At 36.8% G+C, this 21,025-nt stretch overlaps 2 protein-coding genes across 3 annotated transcripts in view; one reads left to right on the top strand and one right to left on the bottom strand.

Moving 5' to 3' along the window:
• LOC123679148 (midasin) overlaps positions 1-21,025 on the top strand; it is a 159,712-nt gene that overhangs the window by 34,831 nt on the left and 103,856 nt on the right. The window lies entirely within an intron of this gene.
• LOC123679149 overlaps positions 1-21,025 on the bottom strand; it is an 89,791-nt gene that overhangs the window by 21,806 nt on the left and 46,960 nt on the right. The gene's annotated exons all lie outside the window — the stretch shown is intronic.

The following is a 21,025-nucleotide window of genomic DNA, read 5'->3' as shown; positions in this document are numbered from 1 at the left end:
ATGTTGGTACTCCGAACTTTCCGCCACGGCTTTATCTGTCAATTCATCAATTTGCCTTGAAGAAATCAGTTCTGCCAACCAACATTTTTCAATGCAAAAAGCACTAAATTATATTTATGGAAATATTTCATTAATTTCAATGAAAATGCAATGAATTAGAGAAATTAATGTATAATACTCGTACAGAAGGCTCATTCTACCACTCGTTCATTCCAAAACTCGCCACTTCGTGGCTCGTTTTTGAATTTTGAACTCGTGGAAGAATATCAATGCCTTCTGCACTTGTATTATAAATAACTATTCTAGTATTTTGATCAAATTAAATTTCGGCCAGCTGATTAATCATAAATCATTGTCTTCTGATCGCACGATGAATGTTAAAGTAAAGAAAGGAAAATGCTTCTATAAGAAAGATTTTCCAGAAAAGGAGGAAACTAGGAATTGGTCAAATTCAATATTGTAGGATCCGAAGTAATATGCAATACCTCCTTGCTCTTTTATAGCTCTCTTAAAAAACACTAATGAGGAGTTTATCAGAAACTGACGAGTGCATATTCTGTAGGGAGGAGGAAGAAACTCCTTATCATTTGGTCCCAAAAGCAAAAATTCTTCAGACACGAATTTTGTAGGAGAGAGGATGTGACCTCCTTAATGTCATCCCAGATACTGGAGTACATTAGTGTTATTGAACTGGAAGGTGTGCATCTGTAGATGCTGCAATGGTGAAAACAACAACAATAAACCATAATGTCGAGGTGCAATGTAACACATCAAGAATAATCAGCTTCTTCTTCGATTTTCAATCAAAAATTGTTTAGGTATAACTCAACTGATAACTCGAATGAAATAAGTCATCGAAGGGCTATTGACTTGTAATATGACAACTTATTGTACCACGCCCAAAAACTGCGGACTCTGTCAAATTTCAATTCCATAATAAAATTGCCATTACGTCCGAAGACGCAGTAGTAAACCTTCGTGTGCAATTTTCGGCCATCTTGTTGCGATGATACAACCAGGCATACACGAAAGTGCATCGCTTGAGTGTCTCCAGCGTGATTGAACCGTTTTTACAACTTTTCCAGCTGCATTTCCACGCCGACATCGTTCCGGAGAAAACGCCCTCTTAACGGTGCCTTTTTACGTCCTACGCGATGGTCTGTTGAGATAAGACAGCTGCTAGATTGCGGGGGTTGATTTATTGGGGTAATTAGATAAATGGATTACATTTCGAAGTGAGGTAGTCCGTAAAAGCCATTAGAAGGATTTTTTATGTAGAGCCTGAACTTCTTTCGTTTCGACGACGGTGTTTATGTCGGTATATTCAGGCTTTGTCTAAAGGTGATCAGGTACTGGCGGCCGGTCGATTTACGGATCGTCTGGGGCCATAACCTATTGAAAATCTTGAAAAAATCCACTTAGATGAAATTTTATTATGTATTTGAAATATTTAACGTGTACACACTTGAATATTTCAACAGACACCTATTCACAACTTCGAATAACTAATAACTTAACCAAACACTTGGGCCAAGTTTCATAATACACCCAAAAAAGCTTCCCTTGGTAAAGACCGTTTCATTAGAAAGTCGCCTTCAAATGGAGCTTGAATATGGCTCAGGTTTCATGAACATATTCCTACCGTCTTTCAGAGAAAGCTGTTAAATTTTCTAGAGTTGTCTACTCTGAGAACTAGTGATTTATTGTCTGTATTTGGTAATAATAATATTTCATATAGATTGAAGTTTTGTTCAATTTAAATTGAAATTGAATTGAAATTTTGTTAAATTTAAATTGAAATTGAATTGAAATTTTGTTGAACTTAAATTGAAATTGAATTGAAATTTTGTGTATGAAGTAAAAGTAAATAAAAGTCCTAATTTTCAAATATAATAACTTTTACAAAAAAGTTTGTTTGGTAGAGAAAAACGTGTGATGTAAATGACACAACAGAATGAGGTTATGTTTTGTAGTCATAGAGCATGCGTGAAGAAATGAATCTCCTTCATAGAATAAAGGCCAATATCGGGATTTTATGAGGAAGGACACTTCAAACCTTTGCTAACCTCAAAATTGGTTTATGGAAAACGTTTCATTGTAAAGAAGATTTCTCACAGAAAACGAGACTTTACTTTCGTTTATGAAACTGGTCCTTAATCATGGACCCTCTACCTCGAGTCAATACACAAAGTATACTAGGCCAAACTACAAATTTGGTCTATGTTGACATAAAAAAAATCAAGAATGAGGGTATCTCGGAATCCCTTCGAGCTACAAAAAAAAAAATGAGTGACACATATTCCGGACTGATTTTTGAGAGAAAAACAGCAACCTCATAAATTCAACTGTTTTCAAACTACAAGAGAAAATTGGAAGATGACGTGAGCACCAGTAATAAAGAAGTTATGAGAACTTTTCAATAGTTTTTAAAGTTTTATGAGAAAACACTTTCTGAATCGAAAGCAGGGAGGAAAGTAGTTGATTAAGCAGGATGTCTTCGAAAAGTTCTCCATTTAGTCAACCTGAACCATCTTCATCGCTTCGCTATTTCATCCCGTAATCTCATGCAAATTTGAAATCAATTAAGCGAGGGGGTTCTGTTAAGCTTTCTCGCGCTCAAAATATACAATGTTTACAGGATAATCCACTCCTTTCCGTCTTGCTCATTACCTCCCCTCGCCAGACGCGTATAAATATTAAAAGGTCACGTCTCTACAAGATCTCTCTCTCTTTTTTTTTTGTCCCGATGCACGGAAGTCGACACAAAAGGACCGGAGGGCTCGGAAATCCGACTGGAGGGAATAAAGGATGTGGAATAAACGCGGAAAAAATATCGCGTCATTGTGATCTCTAATAGGTTAGGTTAGGTTGTTGCCATCGTCGTGTATTTAGGACAATGGGCAATTACTATGGACTGGGAACGCGTGTAATTCAATTCCGTGAAAAGAAGATTGGAAAACGCTGGAAAGTTATGGTTGGGACGTAACTGATTTAGGTCTTTTATGCTACGGTTTTCGGATAGGGAGGAAATGAGGATTGATGGGTCGAGATGGAGAAAGTTTGAGATTACCTCGTGTTTGAAGTGAATGAAAAAACAAAGCCAAATTTTTTAGAATCAATTAAATAGAGGGCTCTTGAAAAACATGAGGATATAGATGTATTGAAACAAATATGTCTTGGTTTGGTTTGAAACAAAATATATAGAAATCGAGGAATATATAAACAGAAATAAAGGGAGATGGATAAAAATAAAATACCTAAGGAGATAGATATTTCAGAGACAGAGATTTGTGTGAAATAGATAGATTAAAAAAGTTAAAGGAAATTAAAGACTTAGACAAGTTGATAATGAAATATAGAAGCTGGATGATATAACCTCCTGAGTCCCGACATAATATTAAAGGTGATATAAAGGTGATATTTGGTATTTCGGTTCATTTAACACTGAAAACGTCACAAAATTTTTTTGAAAAATTTTATTCAAGGGGAAGTACAAAAAAAATAATGTCCAATGAGATGGACATCAGGACGATATCATTATAGATTATTATGCAAATGAAAATTTCTGAAGCAATTATTGCTACCTGTCAAGCACAAAAATAGGGTACATTTCTCACAATAAAATTTAGTTTTCAATTTGCAACCTGGATTTTTACATCTGACTGCGTTCTTGAGTTCACTCGCCACAATTGGTAGATGTAGATTTTTCCCTTTTGAAGCAGATGGGGAGGAAACTTGCGAAACAGACATGTGGAAACTGTTTCTGGTTATTATTGATGGTAATTTATTTTCAGTGGCACTCTCCAAGTTCGCAATTTCAAATAGATAATTTGCATAAGAAATCTTGAAATCGAGAAATTTCGAAATTTCTGCAGATCTGTCACCTAATTTTTTTCTATCGTTTCTGTATAGAATCCACGAGTTAGCTACTGCCAAGTCCATTAAATGAAGAATAGTCTTCACTGTCCACTTTTTTGTTCTGGTGCTGATACGATAATAACTTATCATTCTGTCAATCAGATCGATTCCCCCCATGCAGGAATTGTATTTGCTGACTATGTTCGGTCTTGGGATGTTTATGTATTTGGTGTCTTTTTTGGACCATCGCTTACACTCGTCTTGAGGTTCTATTTGTAAAGCCGTAGAAGCAATCAGAACACTTTTCATATCGTACCAATGTACCACCGAAATTTTTCCGTCTGCCCTAACTGACATTTCTGAAGAACCTCGCCCAAGTCTTGCCATTGTCTTTTCAGGTGTTAAATGCACACTCCTGGGAATTCTAGATTTCATTATTGTACCGGTGACTGTCATCTTTTTTTCCAACATGTATTCCAGAAGCGGTATTGTGGTGAAGTATCTGTCAATGAAAATATGCGTTCCTTCTTTCAAGGTTTCAGTTAATCTGATAACAGATGAAGGGCCGATTCCTAGATTTTTAGATTTCTCATGTAAAAAAGTGTTTTTTCCTTGATAAATTTCAAAGTCGAGAATAAGCCCGTCAGGGGTCGCACAAACAAAATTTTTCAATCCCTCAGGATTAGGCTTACCTCTAATAAATTGCTTCATTCTGCAAACTCCAGTGAAGGGAATCATTTGTTCATCGATGGCAACTTCTGAGTATCTCGGTAACATCAAACACCCCTTCCGAATACGATCAATTAGAGGACGAATCTTGTACAAGCGGTCGAGCGTTTTTTCTTGAGGTGTGACATTGTTATCGATCACTACTTTCAGATTATTCCTAATCAAGAAATATCGATCCCTGGTCATTGCAGTAGCTATTGCACTAACTTTAGTTGTTTTTGCCCAGTACATTCTTACTTGGGGATATTTCAAACATGACATCAAAATTGTAATAGCTATAAAATTTTTAATTTCTGGTAATATCAGATTCATTGATTTTCCCTTCTCTTCCAAAAATTTCACATTCGTGCAATCACAAATATTCTGGAGAATCTCATCATCCAGATACATTTTTAAATAGTCCTGAACTTTCCAATCTCTGCGAGATTCGACGTTGTCAACAGGTTCTTCAAACACGAAGTTTGGTGGAATAAAGTTTTTCAATATTTTCCAATTTATGCGGTTTCTGTTATAAACCCGTTCAGTAGTTATCCTTTCTCTAATCACACTGAGCGACTCGTCATCAGAATCTTCTTCAGACAAAATGTCCTCAGGAGCGTCCTCAATTTCCTGGATATCTTGCTGAATTTCGAAATCAACTTCATCATTAGAAAAATCATCTAATTCTAAGTCTGAACAGTCGGCATCCAGAAGTTGTTCGATTTTTTCATCGTCTACTCCAAATCTCAGTCGTTTTTTCGTCCCGAAAATCGCTGAAAGAGAAAGTATCGTTATGTGGAAAAAGTTTGAGTATGACCTACTGTCCAACTGGATGGACAGGTACCAAAATAGTCATTTTTTGTTCAATAACACTTGTAGTAAAAAAAAAATTATTTGATTACATTCTTAGAATACTAATGCAGTGACACAAACAAACATCACACATAAAATAGGAAAAAATCAATACTTACAGTCAATAGTTGTAGGACGAAAGGCGGCCATCATGAACAAAATTTTCATAAACAAATAACAGCGCACTCTGGCGTAACAGCAAAACAGCTGGGCATGCAACGCGTTCGTAAATTCATCCAATACGTTGGACCGAAGGATTTACTGTCGTAAATTCACTACAATATTAATAATACGCTTGAATCTGGATGTCCAACATATTGGACATCGGGACTCAGGAGGATATAGTAGAGATAGAGAAATATGCAGAGAAATAAAAATATATAGAAAAAAAATATGCAGAGATATAAAAATATACAGAGATGTCTATTCGGAGACTTTATACATATACTATATAGAGACATATACTATAGATACAGATACTATAGAGACAGAGACAGAGACTGCATAGAGACAGAGACCATACAGACAAAGACTACAGAGACATAGACTATATGGACAGATACTAAAGAGAAACAGGGACTACAGAGAGACAGAGACTATAGAGAGTCAGTGAGTTTAGAGAGACACAGACTTTAGAGAGACATCGACTTCAAAAAGAGACAGAGACTTTAAAGAGACATCGATTTTAGAGAGACAGATACTTTAGAGAGACAGAGACTTTAGAGAGATAGATACTATATAGAGACAGGGATCCATGAAGATTCTTTTATGTATTCGATTTTAGAGGCATGAACGAGATGAAGAAATCTATGTAGAGAAAAATACTTGGGTGATTGAAAAAATAGAAACATAGGAATATAGATTTAATGAAATGATGTTATGGGAATCTGAAGAGATATATGGATAAACATATCGAGCAGGATGAATATATCGAGAAAACAGAAAATAGAAACAGAGATCTGTGCAAAATTGTATTGTGTATTTGATATTAGAGGTCTGAATGTTAGATAGTAGAACAGAGCTGGAGATATGAACATAGAGAAACATGTAGAGATTGATAAAATATAAAATATTAAGTTATGGAGACAAAAAAAAAATTTGAGAATATGAAGTTACAGAGGAGGAGAAATGTATATAGGTGGAAAAATAAAAAAAGGTTGGGGACTGGAACATTCAAAGTATGAATTTCTAGAGACAGAGAAAGAGGATTCGATAGCAAGGCGGAATTCGAACCGACATCAAGGGAATAATTTGATCGGGACTGCGGCAGCCAAAACTCCCATCTTCGACAAAAAAACCCCAAAATTTAACAGCAGTTCCGAATTCCGAGAACGCATCCCTCCGGAAACTTCTCCGGTCAACCGGATCGCCGGGAGCGGAACTTTTCCCGCTTTCCCTCATTCCGAATTCAGAGACCGTCGCCGCGCTTCTCGGCCGTCACGACGCCCGCCGTCGGCACCTGCGTTCTTCTCCCGACGCGCCGATATTATCGGGTCGTAAATAAAACCGCTTTACCGGATCGCGCGACTAATAAATCCGGCAACTTTGGACGATAATTCCGATTGCGGGGTTGCCAGACGTTACGGTATTATCTGATTAAGGGGGTGTTTCGTAATGAGCAGGATTTGGGTATCGGGTGTCCTAAATTAGGTGTCTAGATCTCAGAATCCCTTTTAGCTAGATTTTTGACAGTATTTTTCGATGAAAACCGCAACCTTATAGGTTCAACTGTTTTTATGAGAAAATTGGAAAAAGGTGTGAAATAAAAAGTTCTCATAACTTATTTATTACTGGTGCCATCAATATGAAATAAAAACGTTCTATAGACAGTTTTTTCAGTAGAATCAATTGGTGTAATCATTCGTTTTTTAAATTAGTTATTGAAGTGATAATACAAAATTGTGGTGTTTTAAATTTCTATAAGAAATAAAATTATTTTCTCTATTTCAACAATTCCTAAAGGTTGTTGAAGTGTGTATTTTTCCATTGTTAAATGGCATAACTTTCTGAACACAAATGGCATAAGAAATGTCAAGAAGTGATACACAGTGTTGCCATTATAACAAGTTTTTTTCATTTATTTTTTGTCAATATTAGGTACTGTTGTGAAGAAAGCATTTCATATTTTATTGTTTTATTTTTATCAATCAATATAGTATGATTTGATACTTCCCACAACATCATTTGTTAATGAGATAATAAGTAACGTCTGGTGAATCTGGGACTTTATAATATATAGGGTAACTTTGCCCATAATTTAAACGCTATGAACGGTTTTGGCTTGTGGCCGTGCACGAGGATATCGACGACGCTGGTAATGAAAGACGACGCCTGGCAGTAATGCAGTTTTGATGTACTCCTACCGCAGGAATGTTCCTGCAGGATGTTTGGATTTAGTCCAAATGCGAATGAATTAGAAGGATTCTCTCTTGAACAATGTGAATTTTATACTCTTCTTACTTTCTCTGTTATAGAACATTCTTCATCCTTATAAAAATATTATAGAAGATTAATGAATATGCGTTTGGATGAATATAAAAAAAATCAGGAATTATTTGGATTGGAACTGTGATAAAAAAGTATTTAGTGGAGCCATAACAATGAATATTCTCAACTTCCTGATTATGTGTCCACAAATTGCCGATATATAAATTATTAAGTTTCAATTCTAGAGTTGAAGAAAAATAGATTATGTTCATAGAATTGTAATAGTTACCAGTGAAACTGAAGCTCACTCATTTAGGGTTTTCCAAGAGGATTGATACAATTCAAATGGCAACACTGTAATATTTTTTGACATTTCTTATGTCATTTGTGTTCTGTAGGTTATGCCATTTATAATCATAGTATGATTTTTTTTTATCGAAATCGATGCTCATTATTCAATTAATACAACTATGTCTTGTCGACAAATTTGAAAGTGGTACCAAGTACTTCATGTACTTCATAATCTTGTGTCGTTAAGGAAAATTCACTTTCAAAGGACCCCGCACGTTTAGTATGGGAAATGGCTTTCCGTGAATTTGGCTGAATTTTTGATATGTTATAGTTCTTGATTAACTGATCAGAAAAGTCCTTAGCCACAAAGCTCAAAAATGGACAGTTTTCGAGATATGGAGCTTTGAAAATGGATTTTTTGCAATTTTCGGGGTTTTGCTCATCGATCGGGGAGCTCTCATTTCTGGTTTTGATGGAATTTGGATGTTCGGCGGCCAGAACCCGACTGAGAAATGATCTTCCTTGGTTATATTAGGCACCGCCATCGATATTTTCTTATAGACTGCTCCACATTGGCTATGAAATGAGATACAAAATCCAAGATCTTCCATACATCTTTTCATGCCACAAGATGACGCCAGAATAATTCACATGACCGAGAAACGACATATTGTGAGATTTTTTTAAGAGAGACCATAATGACTGAACCCTCATATATATGATGTCCAATAATATCAAATATGTTAGCCAAAATGTTCATAACCAGGCACCGCGAGCTGTAATGGGGGAAAATGGGAAAATCCTAATCATATATCCTCAGGGATAACAATTGTGATCACCATTTACATATGGTATGTGATTTGTTTCTCACAAATCTCGATAATCTGACAATGGGGTGCCCAGACATTTTCCTCAGGATGTCTCGAAATTGATGATAGCATCTCACAGACAAACGAATCCGTGAAAATGTCTGCAGTTTTGATGAAATATAGTACTATACGGGTAGAATATAGAAGTCCAAGTGTTGGAAGCTAACTATGAATGGAACTTCCGATATTAACCCACGAATTCTTGAAAATATATTTTTTTTCTATGAACTTTTTGAACTTCACACATACGAATGAATACTATCTGATAATATGATCGTTGGCAAAATGAATGATTAGATCAATCAAAAACAATATAATAATGAGAGTAACATTCATAATAATAATAACAATAATGATAATAAACAAACAACAATTTAAAATTATATTAGCAATCGCAAGAATCGGGGGCAAAATTAATGGTTTGGTAACATATATATATATTATTATTATGAATGTTACTCTCATTATTATATTGTTTTTGATTGATCTAATCATTCATTTTGCCAACGATCATATTATTAGATAATATTCATTCGTATGTGTGAAGTTCAAAAAGTTCATAGAAAAAAAAATTATTTTCAAGAATTCGTGGGTTAATATCGGAAGTTCCATTCATAGTTAGCTTCCAACACTTGGACTTCTATATTCTACCCGTATAGTACTATATTTCATCAAAACTGCAGACATTTTCACGGATTCGTTCGTCTGTGAGATGCTATCATCAATTTCGAGACATTCTGAGGAAAATGTCTTGGCACCCCATTGTCAGATTATCGAGATTTGTGAGAAACAAATCACATACCATATGTAAATGACATCCATTGTGATCACAATTGTTATCCCTGAGGATATATGATTATGATTTTCCCATTTTCCCCCATTACAGCTCGCGGTGCCTGGTTATGAACATTTTGGCTAACATATTTGATATTATTGGACATCATATATATGAGGGTTCAGTCATTATGGTCTCTCTTAAAAAAATCTCACAATATGTCGTTTCTCGGTCATGTGAATTATTCTGGCGTCATCTTGTGGCATGAAAAGATGTATGGAAGATCTTGGATTTTGTATCTCATTTCATAGCCAATGTGGAGCAGTGTATAAAAAAATATTGATGGCGGTGCCTAATATAACCAAGGAAGATCATTTCTCAGTCGGGTTCTGGCCGCCGAACATCCAAATTCCATCAAAACCAGAAATGAGAGCTCCCCAATTGATGAGCAAAAACCTCGAAAATTGGAAAAAATCCATTTTCAAAGCTCCATATCTCGAAAACTGTCCATTTTTGAGCTTTGTGGCTAAGGACTTTTCTGATCAGTTAATCAAGAACTATAACATATCAAAAATTCAGCCAAATTCACGGAAAGCCATTTCCCATACTAAACGTGCGGGGTCCTTTGTATACAAATACGACGATTAACAGAATAATGCCGTTAACGAATTCTTCTTAAAGTTGTCGCAGCATTCAAAAATAAGCAATGATTCTGATGAAACAATTCAACAATTTCTGAACGTTGTTGAAGCGTGTATCTTTCCATGATTAAATGGCATAACATACTGAACACAAATGACATAAGAAATATTAGAATATAAAACACAGTGTTACCAATGTAATCATTTTTAATTGTATAATTCGTATTGGAGAACCCTTTCAGATATCATTGATCCAAAGTTCACATTTCGATTGAATTTCAGTGAGGTAGTTTTAAGTAGTTACTAAAAAAATCCGCTAGAGGGCGTCGCTCATTGTCGATCCGAAAACACTACCTTCAAGTCCATCCACGCTAATATCTGTACAAATTATGCATTCAGACGTGAAGATCCGAACAGCCGAGAGACAGAAAACGAGGTTAGATTGATCGTCTCATTCCTCTGAGCTCGTGAACGTCTAAATGCGAAGTCGTCTGGGGGTTTATACGTAAATTGCACCGAAGACGAAAACCGGGACATCCAAGGGAATAACTGTATTAGTCCCGTGACCCAAAGACGACCATCATAAGACTCGGAATCGAGCTTGATGAATGGCTTTGTTTGTTCTGAGAAATGACGTCGATTGTTTCGGCCCAATTACGACCCCGTTATGCCGCTTATGGAGCAGCTCCAAGTCTGGAAACGGCTTTGGCAATATTTGGGTTAATTGTCGAGCGTTGCAATGTTGCACCCACAAAAATAACTTCGCGGAATAGATTTGAGGAAATTACACTCGAATGCGTGGATTAGGATAGTCGGATGATACCATATTGTTGCAACATTGTTATCATTGGTTGATTGATCTCAGCTCGAAGCAACATTTTGTTCGAATGAAATCGACGAATGCGAAAAAGTAATCGATTTTAAAATTGAAGATAGTAATTCACGCTACGAAGAGGTGATCCACTCATGCAATTGAATGGAATTGGGAAGTACCTCGCCTCAGAGTCGCGGAGGTAGGATTCCCTCAGGGGTCTATGTTGGGACCGGTGTTATTGATCGTATTCAGAAACGATATTTTTCAGAATGTAAGTGGGGGTAGAATCTGTAGCATGCAGGTAATACATAATTCTAAATTGCTTAAGATACAAGGAAAACCTATAAGTGATGAAATATGACTGTTTATTTAGGTGTACAAATTAGCTTCCGCCGTTTTACAAGAGATGGCTGTAGCGGTGAGTGGTAGTCGAAATAAATAGATGTCATACAATGAGCTTAGGTATTTGTAAACATAACACCATCGTAATATTAGTCGATTTGTCTCTGCATCATAAAGTTATTCTCGATTAAACATGTTAGCTTATAGCCAAATTCACGTCATTTGCGGGAGGTCTTAATTTTCTGCTTTCATATGAAGAAATCTGCAACTGAGGCTTATAGCATTCTCTGAAATACCTATTGCGAGGCCGCTATTAGTGAAAGAACGTGTAGAGAGTGGTTTCAACGCTTCAAAAACGGTAATGTTGACGTCGAAGGCCAGCATGGCGGTGGAAGAGAGAAGGTTTTCGAAGATGCAGAATTGAAGGCATTACTTGATCAAACGCAAAAAGAAATGGCAGGATCATTGGGAGTTACGCAACAAGCCATTTAAAAATGCCTGAAAGTCATGGGAATGAATCAGGGGCAAGGAAATTGGGTGCTTACGAGTTGAAGCCGAGACATGTAGAACGGCGTTTGTTTGCTTGCGAACAGCTAATTACGAGGAAAAGACGGAAGAGTTTTCTGCATCGCATTGTGACTGGATACGGAAAATGGGTTGATAACGATAATCCCAAGCGCAAAAAAGCATGGGGATATCCCAGCCATGCTTCCACGTCGACGGCCAAACCTAATATTCACGGTTCCAAGGACATGCTCAGTATGTGGAGGGACCAGCTCGGCGTACTGAATTATGAGTTGTTAAAACCGACTGAAAAAACAAAGGCTATCGTTATCGAACCCAATTAATGCGTTTGAGCAGAGCATTGAAAGACAAACGACAGCAATACAACGAGAGAAATGATAAAGTGGTTTTACAGCATGACAATGCTCGACCCTATGCTGCGAAAGTGATCAAGACATACTTGGAAACGTTGAAATGGGAAGTCCTACCCCACCCGCCGTATTGTCCAGACGTTTCTCCCTCGGACTATCACTTGTTTCGATCAAAGTACACAGCCTGGCTGACAAGCACTTCTGGTCTTATGAAGAATTAAAAAATTGTATCGACGCGTCAAAAGATGACCAGTTCTTTCAACGCTGCCCGAAAGATGGGAGAAAGTAGTTGTCAGCGATGACAATACTTTGAATCATAAATGTATAACCAGTTTTTTACAATAAAACCACGAATTTTGGAAACAATCGTCGGAAGCAAAGTTGTACGCCTACAATAGCATAACCTACAGAACACAAATGCCATAAGACATGTCAACACAAAATTTACAGTGTTGGCATTATAATCATTCGAAATTGTATATTACTATTGGGAAACTCTTTACATCGATACAATGAGGACGAAACAATTACTGAGTGAATAAGAAGTTTTTTTTTTAGGAAATTAACTGGGTAAGGATTTTTTTTTTAAATTCAGATTCCCCATAACTTCCCCTGTTACTATTGAAGCAACAGGATTCGTAATTTACGATTGCGGGCTTAGGGACGATCGCACCAAAATCGACCCATTATCCAAACACTTGCAGACCTCCAGTATAGAGAGATCCTTCTGCAAGTCTCTGCTGGAAAGGCTCCAAGCGCCGTTTTTACCGACGTAAAAAGTCCTGCGACGAGTTTGAATCACCCTCGGCCTATTTAAGCGGTAGATACGATTCTCGAAAGCCGCAAACTGCGGGTTATCACGTCTCGTTTCTTTTTTTATTTTTACCGCTGCTGGCGATAGCCCAACCGGGGAATGCAAATATTGAACGGTCGAGGAGGCGTGTGGGCTTACGGTAATCGCCGCAGGATTCGGTTACATCAGGATAATTAAACGCAAGTGCTTTCGGGACGTTTTATCCTCTCGAACAAGTCGATTTTTTCGGCCGGAGACGAGGCGGTGAGGTTTTTTGGGGATTTAAAGGTTGCACGAATATCTCGTTTGTTTTCAGAAGCTTTGACATGTTTTTGAATACGTTTATGTTGACGTAGATTCAGCTAACCTTTCTCATAATATGAAAATATTGTTAACGGCTTCGGTGAGTTTAAACGACTAATTTTCACTACATTAAGGGCCAGTTCAATAAACGAAAGTACAATTGAAACGTTTTTCATGAACTAATTTTGAGGTTGGAAAAAGGTTTGATGTGTCCTTCCTCATAACATCCGGATATTGGCCCTTTATGGCAAGAAAAGGATCCTTTTATTCGCGCATGCTCAATAACTACAAAACATAACATCGTTCTGTTCATTTCCATCAAACGTTTTACTCTACCAACAAATTTTTTTCGTTGAAATTATCAAATTTGTTATTAAGGACCTTCATTTATTTTCACTTCATACGCAAAATTTAAATTCCTATGAATTCTCATTAATGTTTATTATATTGAATGAAATATATTTATTTGAGTGATTCCCGATTGAAAATGCATTTTTGAATATTTGGAATTCGATATTTTTCCTAATTGTCGAATTGATAATGAGCAGAATATTCATTATTTTCTGTATCTACCTGCTGAAAATCAAGGTTTGGCAACTTTTGCTCTCCTAGTGTCATCGGTTGTTTCACGTCGCTTGGCGCGCTTGAAGTTTGTTTTCTGAATTTCTGATATTTATGTATTCATCTCAATATATTTTGAGTTGATATAAAACGTTGACTCAAGACAATTTACAGACATAATTCATTTCAACTGAATATCACAAAGCATTTCTGTGTACCACGGTAACAGTTTCCACAGGCAAATTAGCTCATTTTGGAGGCTGTATTCCATTGAAATTGGAGAAAGAAAAATTATTAGTTTATTTAAAAAGGGTGCAGACATAGTCACCTGCACAAACTAAGCCTTATTCACATAATCGTTCAATTTTAACTCCATATTAATCTACAAATGGACAAAACATCTCAACACACAATATATCTCAACAAGTAAAGCCATATATTTTATTTCTTACTCTTCTGTGAAATGGATATAGAGATCATCAATTTAAAATTGATATCCACATTCCGTTGCTAGTACGATCTATTAGGGACGAAGGAGAGATAGGATTTATGATCGGTTGACCAATAACCGTTGCCCTACGCGCAAACCATACTATTTACTCAGTTTATATTGCTCCGTCTTATATTTGACCGGACTATACTTTCACAATAAAACTGTATACTTTCAGAATCTCACATCGAATGAAACATTCGACTTAAGATGCGTCATTTCGAACGAATAAATAAAACCGAGACCTTTCAAAGAGGCCACAAAAGTTAAGTAGGACGAATATAAAAGGACAGCCATACATTTTCCGCTGGAAATTACCCGATCGGCGAATTTTCCGGTCTACGAACGAACCAATTAAATCGCGATGGTCCCCCGCGTCGCAAAAGCGTCGTCCGTGAAGTCGACGTCGTTAACTCTTGACGTCCATCTCCGATTCCGGTCTCTTCGGAGGTGTCGAGGAACCTAGGGGTGACGAGGGAGGGGCTCGAAATTGTCAGTTTTGGGGGTGTCGGGAGATTCGGGAAAACCGAATTGTCACGTTGGCTTTTCGACGTCGATTTTCCGGAATTGGGGTAATTTTCCTGAGTGTTCAGTTTCAGGGAAACGTCCTCTTCGGTTTTAATGACCGGAATTCTTCGAACAATTGGAGTATATATTTATATACGGACTCCAAGCTGCGGTGGAACGGTTGTTCTAATTTCGAAAGGCAGTCAAAAACAAACGGTATATAAATGCGAATAATCCTTTCATTGTTATATCGTGTTGTCATGTAAATGTTTCAATAAAATTCCTCATGGTCTGCGATGTTTGCCCTTGAAATAGTTCAAGGAACGGTACTGCGATATTTGATGAGTGAAGCATTTTATTCGCTTGATGAATTCCTTGAGTCGGGCGCTACACCGCTACTGTAATATATCAAACATTTTTTTTTATTACAAACGATATAAAATATATGTATGTGTATATATAATATATGTATATGTTATATGTGCTTATACTATTGTACAATATTTATATGTTTGTTCTGTTCATTTTATGAGTTTTTAATTATATATTTCTCATTGTTTTTATTTGTATATGGATGTTATATTTATATTACTTTGACGAGTGGAAAGAAACTTGCAGATTGTTTGTAAATATCACAATGAAATTATCTATCTATCTATTGGTGAGCAGTAAATAGAACTCCGTTTCGCTTTGTTCAGTTTTAAAAATAATATCAATTAAACCTCTATTATTAATGCCGACTACTAAAAGTGTCTTCTAACGAATTCTCAGACTGGAAAAATGAATGCACCACCGAAACTTTCAATAGAAACAATGGTTCATAGATGTTCTAAACAGGAGTAACTGGGACTCAAAAACGATGGAAAAATTAATACACCATTCAAAAGGAACGCCATCTGAAGATACATAAATGTGTTAAAATCCCAAACAGGAGTATCTTGGACCTGTACCAAGTACTCGCTACTGTTAAGCTTTTATTAGAGAGTCTTACAGGCATAAATACTCGCAAAAAGTGATATTGGCATGCAGAAGAGAAAATCAATCAGTTAGGCAAGATGATGAAGCATTTTTATCTAGATTTCTGTTCACTCATAAATCAAAGGAAACGGAGAGGCCAATACAATTGCGAGAAAGGGAACACGAATTTCTTTTACTGGCCTCTAACCTTCCTATGGAAAATTCTTCTATAAGAAAGAGTATTGAGAGGAGGGAATTGAAAGGAAAAGATTCTGGCGGAATCATCCAGGGATGAATTACAACAAAAAGTTTCTTTGGAACTCTGATTCTCCAGGATCCAAAAAGTATTCAGATCGCAATAAGAACACCTCCTCATTGGTCATTGTCTTCTCAGAAAGTACCTATTGATAGGGTCAACAAAAACTTATGAGTTCAGTTCACAGTAGTGAGGTGGGAAAAACTTCTGAACTCCTGGTCACAGAAAAGTTGGTCATTCAAAAATGTTTTGGACTAGAAACTTGTAGAAGTGATTACGTAATCTCCTTGAAACCTTCCCAGATACTGTAGTTCATTAGAATTCTGGAACTGGAGGGCAAACAGTTGATGATCCAGCTATGATGAGGGACCCAATATACCTTAAGATCACATTGCAAGGTGATCACTTATTATTTTTGATTCATTTATGATGAAGCTTCTTACGGAGAAGTCTTTCTCCCGATAATATCATTAGTAGCTCAAGCATACAAACATAGTAATAACAATAAGATTTCTTTTGACAAACACTGTATAAAAATGAGGAGACTAAATCTAAAGCTGTCGCTCTTAAATATATAGAATTTTTTCATTCAAATCTCTGATAAATTCGTAGAGAAATAGGTACCACATGAAAAACTTAAACTCCATATGATATGCTATTCTGAAGCAATAATATAACTCACAAAGGGTTCAAACATTATAATTACACTTTTCGAATATGTATCAAATTCTAAAACTCTTCAACATCTACCGGCAGCAACAGCAAACGATTAGGATAGTTGTCGCAGCTGTTAGAGCAATTACAGCTCCCACTGATAGTTCTCCTTGTATATTGAATTTGAATTTGTCCTTGTTGCTTTGCACCTTAACGGAGTCTCCAGCCATTATTTCTTATAGTTATTACCAATTTATATTTAATGCATGTTCATTTCGACGTGACAATTTGAAAACTCGTCAAAATGTCGTTCGAGACAGTTGTGCACAGATACAACGGGCACAGAGCAAAATCATTGTGTATTCTCAGTAGTAGATACAACGAGTGTTGTAGTGTTAGAGATCTGTATAATGACTTACTTGATTTGAGGAACAGCTCCGGTTTTTTGGGATAAAGACTCAAATTATTTGTTTCAAATGAAGAAGTAGCAAGAGAATTTAGAATGTTCTTGAACTATTTCACATTTCTTCCTCGAAGGATGTATTATATCATCGTTTAATCATCAGATTTGAAATAATATGGGCCCAAGGTGGCTGCCTTGGGGAACACCTTCATTCATTTAACTTGCTGATATGTATTTTTACTGTGAAACTTTTGCTTGTTTTGAGTCTTGTTTACACCTGGGGTTGCCGCCAACAGCCTGTATACATCTTCATTCCACCGGAAACAACGTCCAGTCCTAAATAAATATAGCTGCGTAAATCCTAAAATCTTAAACCACCCCTTGGGCCTTCCCGCTTCTAGAGAATTCCAGCAAGGGCTGTTACGCTGCTACACAAGGGAAATTTATAATAAACCGAGGGAACTGTATCTACTTCTTCGAAAAGGTCTCGGCTAATTTGAATTTCAGATGATTGTTTGAGCGACTGCGAAGCTGAAAAGCTCCGATGAATAATTTGGACCATTGTCGGCGCCTCGTTAGAGAGATTGGGGTGTTGCACAAGCCGACTATTTGTCTAATGGCAAGAGAAAAAAATTCGAATGGAAAAGATATCCTTGAGTGCGTAGAACGGAGTGTTTATTGAACTAGTTGATTCGGAACATTTAAAATGGCTCAGAAAGTATATTCGGGAAAAACACTGTCATGAAATTATGTTTTATGAGCGCCACCCTGCCGAAACCGGCTGTCGTTGAAAATAATGTTTTCTAATGCACACCAAACAGTGATACGTTTTGAGTGCATAGATATTTTATGAAGCATTCGTAGGTTCCGGGACCCCATGGAAAATTTTCGATAATACAAGTGGTATCGTTGTTATAATTAATTCAGTTATTAATTAAGACTACTAAATTAATCGGAGCTCCTGCAGAATGAACAATATACTACTAATAGTATATTGTTCATTTTGCAGGAGTCTCGATTAATTTAGTATACATTTAGTATAATGTAGTTCACTTCTCTAAAGAGAAGCTTGCAACGACCATGACCAGTCCTAAGTCAAATTTTCCTAGGGAGATTGAAACGTAGAACTTTCTCTGAAGGGCCAACGATTAGACCTTTGTTGAAGACATTACAGGGAAAGTGTTAATTAATAATTTAGGTTTGCGTAACTTTAATTTGACAGCTCTAGTAACTGGAAGGTAACATACAATTAGAAATGAGTTCGGGTAGAAATGAAAATTTCCCCAAGATTTCTTGACTGAGACCTGTCTACGAATACGAGGCGTGAGTATATGTGATGGCAGTGGTAACCAATGTGAAGATCTAATAGTTCCACTGATAATTCTCATAGAAGCTGTGTTAAGCTGTGCATCAATTTGATGAACATGAGCACTATTGAACCAAACAGAACAACAGCATTCAGAAGCAGAAAAAAAATCAAGGTCAAAGCTGCAGTACGAAGAGTGCTGCCATCAGCATCCCATGAAGAACCAACTAATTTTTGAAGGTTATTATTCCTCGACGGACGTTTATGGAAATTCGGAACGGGAATTATGCGATTTGCCGCTCTGGAAACGACCCAATTAAAGACGTTCGCCGCGTGTCTTGCCCAACTGACGCGTAACTCGAACTCTGTCATCGCCAGATCCCAACTGGGCAAGGGGGGTTCTTCAAGCGAAACGGGACGTTCTCCGAGACTTCGCCTCCAATGCCAACGCGGAGTTAATAATGGCCGACGGCCAACGTTACGGGTGAGTTATTCGAATGTGGTGGATGAAAACGCGGAAACGATTGAAACTACGTGAAAAAAAACTGATCCGCAATCATGGAGAATCTGTTTCCAATCGGGAGACGAATAATTCTCATAAAAAGAGAAAAAAAAAACGAATTGAATCAGATCACTTCGTTTCGACAGGATCCACTAATTTCTCCTCAAAACTGTCATATGCAGATGATATTGCAAGAAGAGTAAACATACGATATCCATTCTGATATCTGATCAAGCAAAGGTAAGGCCATGTTGCCTCAAAAATACTTTGACCCAAAGATATATTGTGATACTTCGCAGTGTTTAACTCTTAATGAGTCCCGGACGCAACTAGCGAAAAAAATTTTTTTTTTCTGAAAATACCATTTTATTTGTCAACCTAGTCACCTTCAGGAGTCATACATGTACTCAAAGCCTCTCTAACATTTCGAAACCTTCCTGTAGAAAGATTAGTCTTTGCTTTCAAAATAGGGTACAACCTCGACAATCCCTTAGAGCCAAATTTCTTTTTCTGGAGCATACTTTTGAGGTTTGCAAAAAGCCAGTAATCATTGGGTAGTGGGGCCATATCTGGAGAATGAGATAGGTAGTCAAGCGGTTGCCTTGGAGCAGAAATCATTTTCTTGGAGCAATCTTTTGGCGTCAGCAAAAAGCCAGTTACCCTAGGGGCCAGATCTACAGGGAAATGTGCTAGGTGGTCAAGCATTTGAAAGAGCAATTGGTTCAATTTGATCATGGTTTTTATCGATTTGTGACAAGTAACATTGTCTTGGTGAAAGGATTTTTTCTTATCCATTTGGGGACGTTTTTCTTAATATATGCATTCAACCGATCCAATGACGTTATGTAATATTCTTTGTAGATGGTTTAACCATTGTCAAGATAGTCAATGAACAATATACCAAGCATCACGTTCTAAAATCGGATGCAATAACCTTGCCACTTGATGTTTGAGAATTTGGTAGCTTTGGACTGCTTTCATCAGTTTCTTTCCACTCAGGTGTGTAGTGATATATCCATGTCTGTCACATATCAATGCAAAAAAAAAATGTATTCCGCTTAAGCAGCTCCAAAAAGCGTTTGGGCATCCATTTCGAACAAAGCTCTCTCATGGACAAGTGTTCACGCAATTTAGTGAATACACTGCCTTCTGATATCTTCAACTTCACCTCTTTCACACGCACTTCTATTTACGATCGATCAAAACCATTTCTTTCTGATGTTATCTGAAACAACTGTTGAATTCAGGCGACAATAGCGTTCAGCATCGTCTGTGGCTCTTCGACCTCGTTTGAAGCCAGTATATCACGTTTTAACCAGAGTCTGTAAGACACTCATCAAGCCATTGGTTTGCTTGAAGTGTATTTTATGTTAGATAATTATTTGGGCTGTTTCCATCATCAAGATGATGGCCCAAATAACTATTTAACATGTAGTCCATCATCAATATCAAGACAACAATTAGTGTATTTTATCAATACTCAAAATTTTCGATATATCGATCCAGACTTAACTTTGTGTTTCTAGATTTTGAAATGCAACAGCTAAGTTTCATTACCTTCCTCATCATCTTTATATGCTCTGGTTTCTAAAACTATGAGCCTATGAGCTTCACAATAGCGAATCAATTGTCCAGCTACCTCAGTGACTGAAGTCAACCTGTAAGCTGCAACTTAACATCGTTTGTCAAAGACTTCTAACCTTTGAAAAATTGTCGATACTAACGTCTATTGTCATATAATATACGCATCTTTTGAAGCTTTATACTAACGAGAAACCAAGGATCATGACATTGCACAGCTAAGGTTCATCACCTTCCTCATCATCTTTACATGCTCTAGT

This window comes from Harmonia axyridis, chromosome 4 (genome assembly GCF_914767665.1).
Source record: "Harmonia axyridis chromosome 4, icHarAxyr1.1, whole genome shotgun sequence".
In the NCBI taxonomy this organism is placed as follows: domain Eukaryota; kingdom Metazoa; phylum Arthropoda; class Insecta; order Coleoptera; family Coccinellidae; genus Harmonia; species Harmonia axyridis.
The sequence above is the reverse complement of the archived record's forward strand: the minus strand, read 5'-3'. Positions and strand labels throughout refer to the sequence as shown.